The sequence below is a fragment of the Arvicanthis niloticus genome, chromosome 16 (assembly GCF_011762505.2).
Source record: "Arvicanthis niloticus isolate mArvNil1 chromosome 16, mArvNil1.pat.X, whole genome shotgun sequence".
Taxonomy (NCBI): domain Eukaryota; kingdom Metazoa; phylum Chordata; class Mammalia; order Rodentia; family Muridae; genus Arvicanthis; species Arvicanthis niloticus.
In genome coordinates this window covers 23,995,448-24,007,045 of record NC_047673.1, presented here as the reverse complement: position 1 = coordinate 24,007,045, position 11,598 = coordinate 23,995,448, and the positions used below count along the sequence as shown (strand labels likewise).

Here is an 11,598-nt window from a genome sequence, read left to right as displayed (position 1 = left end):
GAACTTCCATACTTAAAAAGTTTCTCCTTTTAAGGCACATCCTTTTCCTGTCTCTTTGTCTCCATGCTCCTTGAGCCATCGCTTAATATGTGATTTCCTGCTGGAATCTTTGATCAATATGCATGCAAGGGCCCTTGACTGGTCATCCAGTTTAATTGAATCATGCCTATTCTTTTGGCACAATTTTCATTTTAGGAATAAAAATTCCCATGATGTTTTGGATTTCTACCAGTGCAGATGAGCAAATATGTCCTTTGGGTGTGGCCCATGGACTTAACTTGTGCATGTGATTAACAATGTCTTGTAGTAAAGTCCTAACACTTGTTTTTTTTTTTTTTTTTTGTATGTCAATACAGAAATGTACAATAATATATGAATTATATTTTATGTGTTGACTTTTGAGGATGAAGGTTTGAGTCCTTCATTTTAGAGCTCAATTGCTTTTATTGGTTTTATTAAATTGTCTCTCAGTTTTCAATATACAAATGACTCACTGGAGAGCAAAATGTGGAACACTTTGTTGTGTAACCCTGATGCCATTCTGAAGTATGGGTCTTATACATTTTGTTTCGTTTTACTCAGGCTTGCCTTTCTAGAAAATCTCCAAGAAAACAAAACAAAACAAACAAAACAAAAACAACAGCCTAAAATGAGCATACACTGAAGTGATAGCATGCCCTAGAACTTTAATTTTCATGTCCCCTGGGACTTTTTTCCAGGGAATCAAAGAACTTGGTCTGTAGTCATGTATGTGATGTCCTTGAGGGGTGACATAGAGTCAGTTTGTTTCCCCTCCCTCAAGAGCCTGCGGTGAATGGATAACTGTTGTGTTTGTGAGTCTGGTTTTAGAGGGATGCCTGTGTTGTCTCCCAACATACACTGATAGAATTTAGACTGGGAATGGCTAGGCCTGGGTAGTTAGACTCCTAGGACCAAGTTCATTCTCATTTTCTTCTAGAGAGTTTCTTTCTCTAGAATGAAGAGTCCTATTTGACAGGGTACTTAAGAAATGAAAATTTTTGATTAATTATTGTTACCTGAACAAGGAATAGAGGTCACCCTTGTCTGAGTCTGTGTGGGGATGATGTAGAACTGCTAGCTGCAGCTTTTCTGCACTTGCTGGTTCTAGGATCTCACAACAGACTTTAGTACCCCTAGAAGGGTTTTAGAGCAGAATCAGATGCTCATATGAACTAATTTCTGGATTGTGTTTCAGGGGAAAATTCTGGATCTTCTTGAGAAATCTGGAAACTGACTGCTTTAGTCATTTTCCCTTTTCTAGAGTTTTAATACATACACACATACTATGTCTATGAAGGAATTCTCTAAAATTCTGGAGATATATATGTATTTCTTAATAAACTTTTTGGAAGAAAATTTTTGACTTTTAGGGAATCCATGGATATTCATATAAAGTCTGTTCATCTAAACCTACCAATATGACAATAATAGTTACCTACCCAGTTCTGAGGAGACCATTTGGTTTGGCAGTTGGAAACTGGTTCCAGAGCCTTTGTTCAGTTTAGGAGTAAGAAGCATGATCTAATTTCATAGTTCATGCTGTTTTGCATCTCTGATTATTTCATTTAGTAAGTATTTTAAATGTAATAGTGAATATACATTAATTGGTTAAAATAGAGAAAAGACTACAATGATACTTGTATGTGTATTTTTATACATATTATATATGAGAATTTGACATTGGACAACCAATTGGCATACTCTTCCCTGGGAAGAACTATCTCTACCATTCCTAGCTTTCTTCAGGTGCCTGTAGTTCTTTGCATATAACTGAAGCCACATGACCTTTCCACCATGCAGTTCAGCATGTTCATTGGTGTCCTTATCCAGCTCACTTTTGGTCAGTCCTGTTGGTGGCAGATTATACTATAAGTTGTGATATTACTAGGAGACACAGTCTCACAGCAAACTCCCTGATCACCTGACTCTTACAAAGTACACAGTTTCTTAAGGACTCACCGAAACTGACCATTTTATACTTTCTTCCCAGAGACTGACATTTGTTGCATTTTAAATTGTTTGGGAGACTGAGAAATTGGGTTTGTCAGTTAAGACCAGCCTGGGTTATATTGTGAGCTTTGGGCCAGCTTTGGGTACAGAGTGAGACTGTTTGGAGAAAAAAGAGAGTGAAAGAGATGGAAGGAGGAGAGGGAGGCAAAAAGACTGGAGAAGAGAGAGAGGGAGGAAGAGAGAAGATAAAGAAGATGAGAGGAGGAGGAGAAGGAAAAGGAGGAAGAGGAAGAGGAGGAACTGCAATAATGTTCTGGATGACAAGAACAAAAAATAGGAATATACTCTTAAAATATATTTAAGTATGTACTAAGGGAATATAGATTGTGGACAAATAAGGCATGGAAGCAAATAATTATTATTTTTTTTTTTTGCAGAAGGCCACTTAAACTCTAATGATAGCAGCAATGATTTTCATTGATTAATTGCTGAGCATTATAACAGGCAACATGTTTTATGACATATTTCTGATCTAGAACCGAAATGCAGTTATATGTGTCTCAGGGATAGGGATGACTTGGAAATCATCTGCTTTAATACATTAATACTTCAATTGTTTATAACATTCTATATAAAATATGCCACTGTACAGATTGTTTTATGCTTTCATTTTACCTATGTATCTATAGTATAGAAAAATAGTATCTATAGTACTATGAATAGAATGTATGTATTTTTACATATAAATGCTAATTACAAATAAGCTGGCTAAAATAGGAGATCTTATAAAATTGGTGGAGTAAATGTGGGGAAATCCTCTTAGTTATTGAATATATCTATATGTACATATATATATATATACACATATATATGTGTGTGTGTGTAATATATTATATATTACATATATGTATAATATTCACCTAGCTATAGATACTAGAGCTAGATTACTAGCATCATATATTTCATATGGTAAGGACAATGATAAATACCCATAATAGTAGAGGGGCTGTGCTTAGATTTACAGACACTACTACTATGGATATTGTATTTGTCCCCAATATATTAGGCTTGCTGAAAAATTTTACTGCTGTCACTCCAGAAGCTTATATTTGTACTTTGTTTTGTATCTTATGTATTTTCATATATTTTCTGTAATGCTATAAATGGTATCAATTGGAGCTGTGGTTCTTAACAGGGATAGTGCTCCATTTGAGGTATTTTAACATATGGATAGGAATTTTATTACCACAATGATTGGTAAAGGAAGAGATGCCAGATGCCCTGTCAATGTATTTGAAATCTTGCTCAGAAAGAAATTACGCTGCTTCTCATAAAATGCTTGAGTGACTTTCTGGATTTGCATGTAAGTGAACAACCTGTTCATAATTGCCTGAGCTGAGATTTAATTTCTCCTTAGTTATAAACACAAAGTGCTATTCCCAAAATTTTAGCATGCTCTGAGCTTTCCAGAAAGATACTCATGTAAATTGATCATATTTCATTTTCGTTGGTTCAGAAGTTCTCAGAGATGCTTTCTGCCTTTCAGGATGGATGACGTATCCAAAGGCCACTCTGCCTGTGGTCTTTCAGTTACAAATACAAAGTCATCCATCAGGTGTATGCAGCTTCTGTTGTCATATTACTGACAATCAACATGGATACAGGCATCAAGCACTTTATTAAAATTTCTGCTGCTTTTGTCCAGTTTTTCATTTATTATAATTCCTATCTTTTATTCCAAATAAACATCCTTTTATGTCTCTTTCATATTACACTTAGAGAATTACTATTGATATTTAAATCATGTATATAAGTAGATTATATTCTCTAAATTTTAACTTATTTTTTAAAACTAGTTTAACTAAATTTTGTAGATGATATAACCTACTATAGCTTGTGATAATGAAAGAAAATTAATATACATTTACAGGTAAGATAAGATTGAGATGTCTTAGAATAGATTGAGAAGGCAGGCCACTGTAAAAAACAATCACCACATTTAGCACTACAGTTAGAACTTTTGGATGAGGCAAGGCATGACCTGTGATTTATGGAAGGATATTATACCATACAGAGCTGTGACTGTAAGCCTGTAGTAAAGGTCTTAATTTAGCTCCTTGAGAACTGTTCTGCTAAGGATCTTCATTTGATGTTATCTAATGTCAAGGTCACTTCTTCACTGTAATTAGATACCTCCTCTGGCTCCTTTCTTCTTCTGTGTCAGTCTGTTAGCAAGATAGGCATTGCAGAATTATGTAATATAATCATTAATTTGACAGTCAGTCATCTTTACTGGATTCTACTACTAATGACAAGTTACAGATTCCAATTTCAGCAAGGTAAGAGGATTGTCAAAGCATGGTGGCTAGCATGTCAAGATAATGGGGAGGCCATCAGTCTAGCCCAACCAGCTTCAGTGATAGCATTGGATGAAGAGACTGAACTCTTGTGTTCTAGGTGGCAGCTAAAAGTGTTTCAGTAGTTGCTTAACAGCTATTTTATCCCTCATTTTGAAGGCCATTGAATTCAGAGAGAAAAGAGAACTAGATGATTAGCAAAGAAGTCTTTTTATACTGTGAAGTGCTTGGTCATTCCATGTGTATTTAAATAATGGTTTTTTTTTATAGCACTGGATGTTGTGATGTGGTAGTGGGTCATCTTCATTTCATGTAGCTTAGTCTCATTCTATCAGATGACCAGCTGCTTCCCAAGTTATTTGAAATTAGAGCCAAGGGGAAAACTGGCAGAGATCAACAATACAGCAGCCTAAACAAAACCTGAAGAACTATAACACTAACCCATAGACCAACAGACATACTAACACGGAAGCAGAAAGTTTCCCAGAGCCCCACTCATTGACAAAGAACTGGAGGCAAATACAAAATGCTGACAACAGGAGGCATAGTCTTTCCCAGGGCTGAGCTCCTTAATCAGTCATCCAATATGAAATGGGCAACACTAATCAGACTCAGCAGTGTGTGTGTGTGTGTGTGTGTGTGTGTGTGTGTGTGTGTGTGTGTGACTGAATGTGAATATATGTCATCCACACAGGAGATGGAAGGAGGAACCAGAATGGGGAAAATGACATAATTATATTTCAGTTTAAAAAACTAAAAAGAAATAAGAGAGGAAATATTTTAAGACTTAAATGTCATATTTATGCTATAAGTGTTTATTGAGCTCCTGTTGTATATTAGACATTGTTTAATGCATCAGTTAATTCATGGATATGTGTGTGCATTCATGCATGTATGACTGCTAGTGTAATGCAGGTGTATATGTACCAAAATGTGCACATGGAAGTCAGAGGTCAACTCATCAGGAACAGTTTCTCTCTCTCTCTCTCTCTCTCTCTCTCTCTCTCTCTCTCTCTCTCTCTCTCTCTCTCTCTCTCTCCCTGTCTTTCATCATTTTGAGGTGGGAGCTCTCTTTTGCTTGCTCACTGTGCTAGTCCTAAGTTCTTGGCAATTTTCTTATCTCTGCCTCTCATCTTCCCAGGAGTACAGATGTGTACCACAGCATCCAAATGTTCATATGAATTCTGGGGATCAAATATACATCATTCATCATTCTGGTTGTAACGATTTAGCTGTTGTGCCATCATGTAATTGTTTTGAAGTGAAGGAGAGTGATATTCTACCTGTGAAGCCTATAGTCAACATCAGGCACAATAGCATCCACTAGGTCTTCTAGCATAATGTATAGTGCAAACGAGGTGACAAGTATGGGATTGGAAATAACAGTTATTGAACGTGTATCTCTATTTGTGAGCTCTTATCTTACAGTTGTTACTGTCTTAGTTACTTTTTTTCTTCAAGTGAAGAACTGTGTATGATTATTCTCACAGTTTCAAAAGCAATCACTGCATATAAGTGATCAATGTTAAATGTCTTGCTCTCTTGTCAGACAGTTATAAACGAGCTACCAAGGGAGACTTTAATATTTAACCTGAGCCACAAAGTTATGCAAAAGTTATAAATACAAAATATTTAACTAATCGCTTGGGGAAAAAAATCTCTTTGATTATGTGTAGTTCGTTTTTACCACTGTCATTATAAGTTCTCTCAACCATTCTCAGAGCTTCCTGTTTGTTATTTTCACTATGGTGAGCACATCCTTAATTGCCCAATTACACGAAAGTCTTAAGCATTTCAAAGGAGAGCTTTTGCTTGACAGCATAAATAATCTTCTCTTTGAAAATATGTGGATGGAAATATAAGCCAATTGACTGGAACATACATACTTATCTACTTTGAACGTATCTAGTGCATCCGGTCACATAATTCATGCCGATGGATGATGGTGAATGAGGAGAAGAGCCTCTCAACCATAGAGCAATTTAGAAACTAAATTAATTCATACATTCATGTAACTAATACATGCTTTAAAGTTTCTATTTCAGGCTCCAAGAACTGAAAAATATCAATTGATGATCATGCATGTAATGTTTGACAAATCTAGAAAATAGGTTTATTTGGGGGAAGATTTTCTGCAGAGCAAGGAGAATAACCCAACTTTTATTAGCATCTCACATATATACTTTTTCATGAAATAGAAAGAAGAGGAGAGGGTTAGCACTCAGTGGAACACTCTTACATCCTACTGTTCTGTTGGTTGTAAGGTACTAAGACAGTCGCCATTGATTGTACTGATTGCATTGAATTCCTGTCAATTTTGTGGTATATATGAATCCTAGTCTTCACAACAATAGGCTGTTAATTAATTCAGATGCTTACATTCTTTAACTATGTAGACTCAATACAATTTTGAAGTTTCTCAAATCTGTAATTATTTAGCACTTTTTTTTGGGCCAGAATAATTATGCAGGTGCCTTTAATTTGTCTGCACCTCTCCGTTTTTAGTTTATACCTTCTTTTCTTTTTAAATCAATTATTTTATTTATTTATATCCCAAATGTTGCCCCATCCAAGTCCCACCTCCCAGAGTTCTTCACCCTATGCCTCCCCTATGCCTCTGAGAGTGTGCCCCCCAACACATCCCCCTTCTCTAGGGATCAAGTACCTACAGGATTAGGTGCATCTTTCCCACTGGGGTTAGACAAGGCAGTCAGTCCTTTGCTACATATATTCCAGGTCCCTTGGACAAGCCAGTGTATGCCCTTTGGTTGGTGGCTTAGTCTCCTGGAACTTGGTGGGTGTTTTTGGCAGTCTCTGTAACTCACATTTGATCACTAAAAGCTTGGTGGCTCTTATAATCTTTCCTTGTCCTTTCATGATGTTCCCTGAGCCAAGGATACAGGAATGCAGGAGCTGTACTGCAGATAGATTTTATCTCTCCTTAGTGTCCAGGTGAGGTTTTCTGTAATGGAGAGAGAGAGAGAGAGACAGAGAGACAGAGACAAACAGAGACAAAGATAGAGATAGAAAGGCAGAGATGGAGAGAGGAGACAGAGAGATAGCGAGAGGGGAAGAGGGGGAGGGGGATGATGAGGGGGTTATTGCTACATTTATCTGAGAATGTAGCAATAATTAGAATATAGTTAAGAAACTTTGCTTGTCTATAGAGTGGTTCTCTTCTAAGATCCATAAATTTACTAGCTATGTGCTGTTGACTAAGTTTCTACTACTGGATGTGATTTCCTCAAGTTGGCTACCAGACTTCCTTTCTTACATATGGCTACATACATAAGACTTAAACAATGACAATAACAATAGGCATGCTAACACGAAAATGGGGGAATCTTATGGGGTTGTATTCCCAGACAAAGTGTGACAGGTAACTAATGTCTGTTGGAGATGGAGAATTAGTCTTTCCTAGGGATGAATCCTCTGATTTCTTTTCTAATACAAAGTGAAGAGCCTTAAAACTATATGTACAGAAACAATGAAGATTGGACTCAGTAGATTGTATTTATATATTTTGTATATATATGTATACATATACAATATATATACAAAATATATAAAATATACATACAATATATATATATTGTATATATATACACAATATATATAATATATAAAATATATATATATATATATATATATATATATATATGTTTATCAACAATAAAAGAGGCTATTAATTTGACAGTAAGAGGAAATATGAGGTCTTGGAGTGGGGACATGTTTGGAGCTGGAGGAAGGAAAGAATAATGGGAAAGTGATATAAATATACTTTATTTAAAATATATTTAAATTTTTAAAATGTTATTGTGGTAAATGATCAGGGCCCTATCCATTTTCCCTTAGTATCAGATAAATTTGACAGAATAATAATACAGGTCTTCTTGGTTTCTGTTTCTTCTTTAGAGTTTCTAAAAAATATTTTTTTCTTTTTTTATTGGATATTTATTTACAATTCAGATGTTATCCCTTACCCCATTATTCTTCCCCCCACCGCCCAGGAACCCCTATCCCATCCCCCCTCCTCCTGCTTTTATGAGGATGTGCCCCCACCTACCCCTCCCACCTCCCCACCCTCGAATTCCCCCCACACACCACACAGCGTCCAGCCTTCATGGGGCCAAGGATCTCCTCTCCCACCTATGCCCAACAGGGTCATCCTCCTTTACATATACAGCTGGAGCCATGGGTCCCTCTCTATGTGCTCCCAGGCTGGTGGTTTAGACCCTGGAAGCTCTGGTTGGTTGGTATTGTTGCTCTCCTCATGGGGCTGCAAACCCTTTCAGCTCCTTCAGTCTTCACTCTAACTCCTCCATTGGAAACCCCTTGATCAGTTCAATGGTTAGCTGTGAGCATCTGCCTCTGAATATAAAAATATGGAATGCTTCATGAATTTGCATGTCATTCTTGCACAGAGGCCATGCTAATCTCTGTATCATTCCAATGTTAGTATATGTGGTGCCAAAGCGAGCACTAAAAGGTATTTTTAATTACATGTACATATGTATTCTTTGTATGGGCAAGTACAGATATATGGGGGTGCCCATGGAGGTCAGAGGCATTGTCCTGGAGCTGTAGTTTCAGGCTGTGAGCTGCCTCATGGGTATTGGGAACAGAACTCTGTAAGAACAGTACTCACTCTCACCTGCTGTCTCTGCAGTCCCAGTGTCTCGTCCTCTGAGATGTTAGGAATGCTTTCTTGCAAGTTTTTAAGGCCACTGTGTTTGACACTAGTGAATAATATTTTGAAATCTTATGTAAAATAAGCTCCAGTGCTTTAATATTCTTTGGACCCTGGAGGGAATAATATATAATGAAAACTCTAACTCAAAGAAACCATGAAAGGTCTTTTGAGGGGAAAATGTGTTAGGCATAGTTTTTCTATTGCTCTAACAGAGAGTCTGTGGCTATTTCATCTTTGATAAGCAAAGGGCTGCAGAAGGAAGGTGCACATGGCCAGGCAGCAGACCCACAGAGAGGGCTCTTTCCTGCTGGATTATCTTCAGTTATCGATCCCACAAGGTACTTTGGTGCAATTGTCTTTTCCCATCTCCACATATTGTGACCATTCCCTTACTCCATCCTCATTTTCTACCCAAATGGTATGTGAGCAGATATCCATGAAATATAAGTGCACATGTGTAAATATGAAGAGCATACCTCTGAGGTCATCGGACAGCCACAGCATGTGAAGCCACATATTTACTTTACCACTTTGTGATTGTTGACTTAACACTTATTTCATTTTAATTGTTTATAGACTATATAGGGTAATACATTCAATCTATATTGTGTGCCTTTGGAATATGGCAATTTACGTATTTTTCTTACTTATAGGTTAGTCAATGATCTCACTGACAAGAATAAAGGTTTAAAGTATACTGTGAAAAAATGAATGAAATAGAGTGTGGGCTAATGTAAGAGAGGGAAGAGATCTTAGGGAAGGCAAGGAGCTTTGTGACATCATTTCATAATAACTGAGGCCTTGCAATATTTTCTTTCAATTTAATATCCTAGTGATTGGGGATAGAGAGTTTTGAGTGATCTAATACAATTTAAATAAGGGACAAATCAAAATAGTTATTTGTTGTTTTCTGGAATGTTTTGCCAGCTACTGGATTTAATTCTACCAGTCGATGTTAGGTCACACAGCACAGTGTGACTTTGATAAGGTCCAAGTAAGTGGCAAATCAGAAATGAATATTTCAGGCTCTGAAATTATTATTTCTAAACAAAGGGCTTTTAGGTAATTATGTTTTAATTTTCTTCCTGATATATCATAAGGATGGTTGTGGAAATGATAGTGGAGTATTAAGAGTTAAAGAACATAATAAAAACGTCTGACGTGTAGAGAGATAAGATCCTGTTTATAAAATATATTTAGATACAGAGGATGTTGTGGTGAGGAAAGCAGCAGCCGTTAGAGAATGATCACCGCCTAATTTTAGCTTCTCTTTGGATTGCTTTTTTAATTGACATGTTTTGTATTAGACTACTGCCTAGACTTCTATTTGTCTATCTAAATAAGATGTTCAGAATTCACCATTCATGAGTAGATGATATGCATATGTTCTACTCCTGTAATTACAATGATAGTTTTTGACAATGTAAGTGTATGTAGAGACAGGATGCAGAAGACATAGTGTAACACCAGCATCCATACTGTATCTGTAGGTACAGGATACAGAAGATATACAGGATACAGGATACAGTGCAACACCAACATCCAAAACTGTAGTGTAGGTACAGGATGCAGAAGACACAGTGCAACTCTAACATCCATACTGTATCTGTAGGTACAGGATGCAGAAGACATAGTGTAACATCAGCATCCATACTGTGTAGTGTAAGTGCAAGATACAGAAGAAATACTTTAACATTAGCATCCATACTTGCCTCAAGTAGCAGAGGAAAATAAAAAAAAAAACTGGGAAAATGAAGTATTGTCCACTTGTTTTGTACTATCAATGTGTTAGAATGAATATGTGAATCATATTTTCTTTTTTATTTCATTTTTTTCTCCCCAATTCTCTGCTCCCTCCCTACTTGCTTTCATTCTCCCTCATTTCCTAGATTTCTTTGGGTGGCTTTAAGATTCTAGGGTCAAGAAATGCTCTTACCTCAGCCTTTTAAGTGTCCAGAATTAGGAGGGTATACCTTATGGCACCCATATTTTATTTAAAAATATTTTTATTATGTTTCTATGCTTCTTAATTCACTAATTTGCTTGAATTAGTATGTAATAAAATTGGGTTATTTATTGATATTAAGGAGGAAAAGGATACACTGTGCAGATAGTATAGCTTAGTGCAAATCGTTCTTATCAGCTAGGAAATATAGTCAGTTAATTGGAAATAAGAAACTAAATACATGAAGTTTTTCTGTTAGTAAATATTTTTTCCCTGAGAAAAGAGTAAAAACTGGAAATGGACTGGGTAGATGACAAAGTGTGTATAATATAATACATTATTATTATATTACAATAATAATAATTATTATTATACAATATATTATTATTCTCAGTAAATAATACTAAAATTTATTTGTCTGTTTTCCACATCTGGAGTTAATGAAACAGATTTTCAAGCTTAATTTTTAATTACTTTGTGGCTACAAAAATAATAGTGTAGAAGATTATGTTTTTTTCTCATAGGAAACACATATTTTCCTTATTAAAGTATGGACAATATATAGACAATAAAAGCAAGTGACCATTTACAGCCCATTTTCTAGAGACAATTGGTGTTAATGTTCTAGCATA

General features: G+C 36.0%; 1 non-coding gene across 1 annotated transcript; it reads right to left on the bottom strand.

The window, feature by feature from the left end:
- Window positions 1-8,707: 8,707 nt before the first annotated feature.
- On the bottom strand, window positions 8,708-8,811 carry LOC117722117 (U6 spliceosomal RNA). Its single transcript, XR_004608506.1, has one exon. It is a non-coding gene; the product is annotated as a U6 spliceosomal RNA (small nuclear RNA).
- Window positions 8,812-11,598: the final 2,787 nt, after the last annotated feature.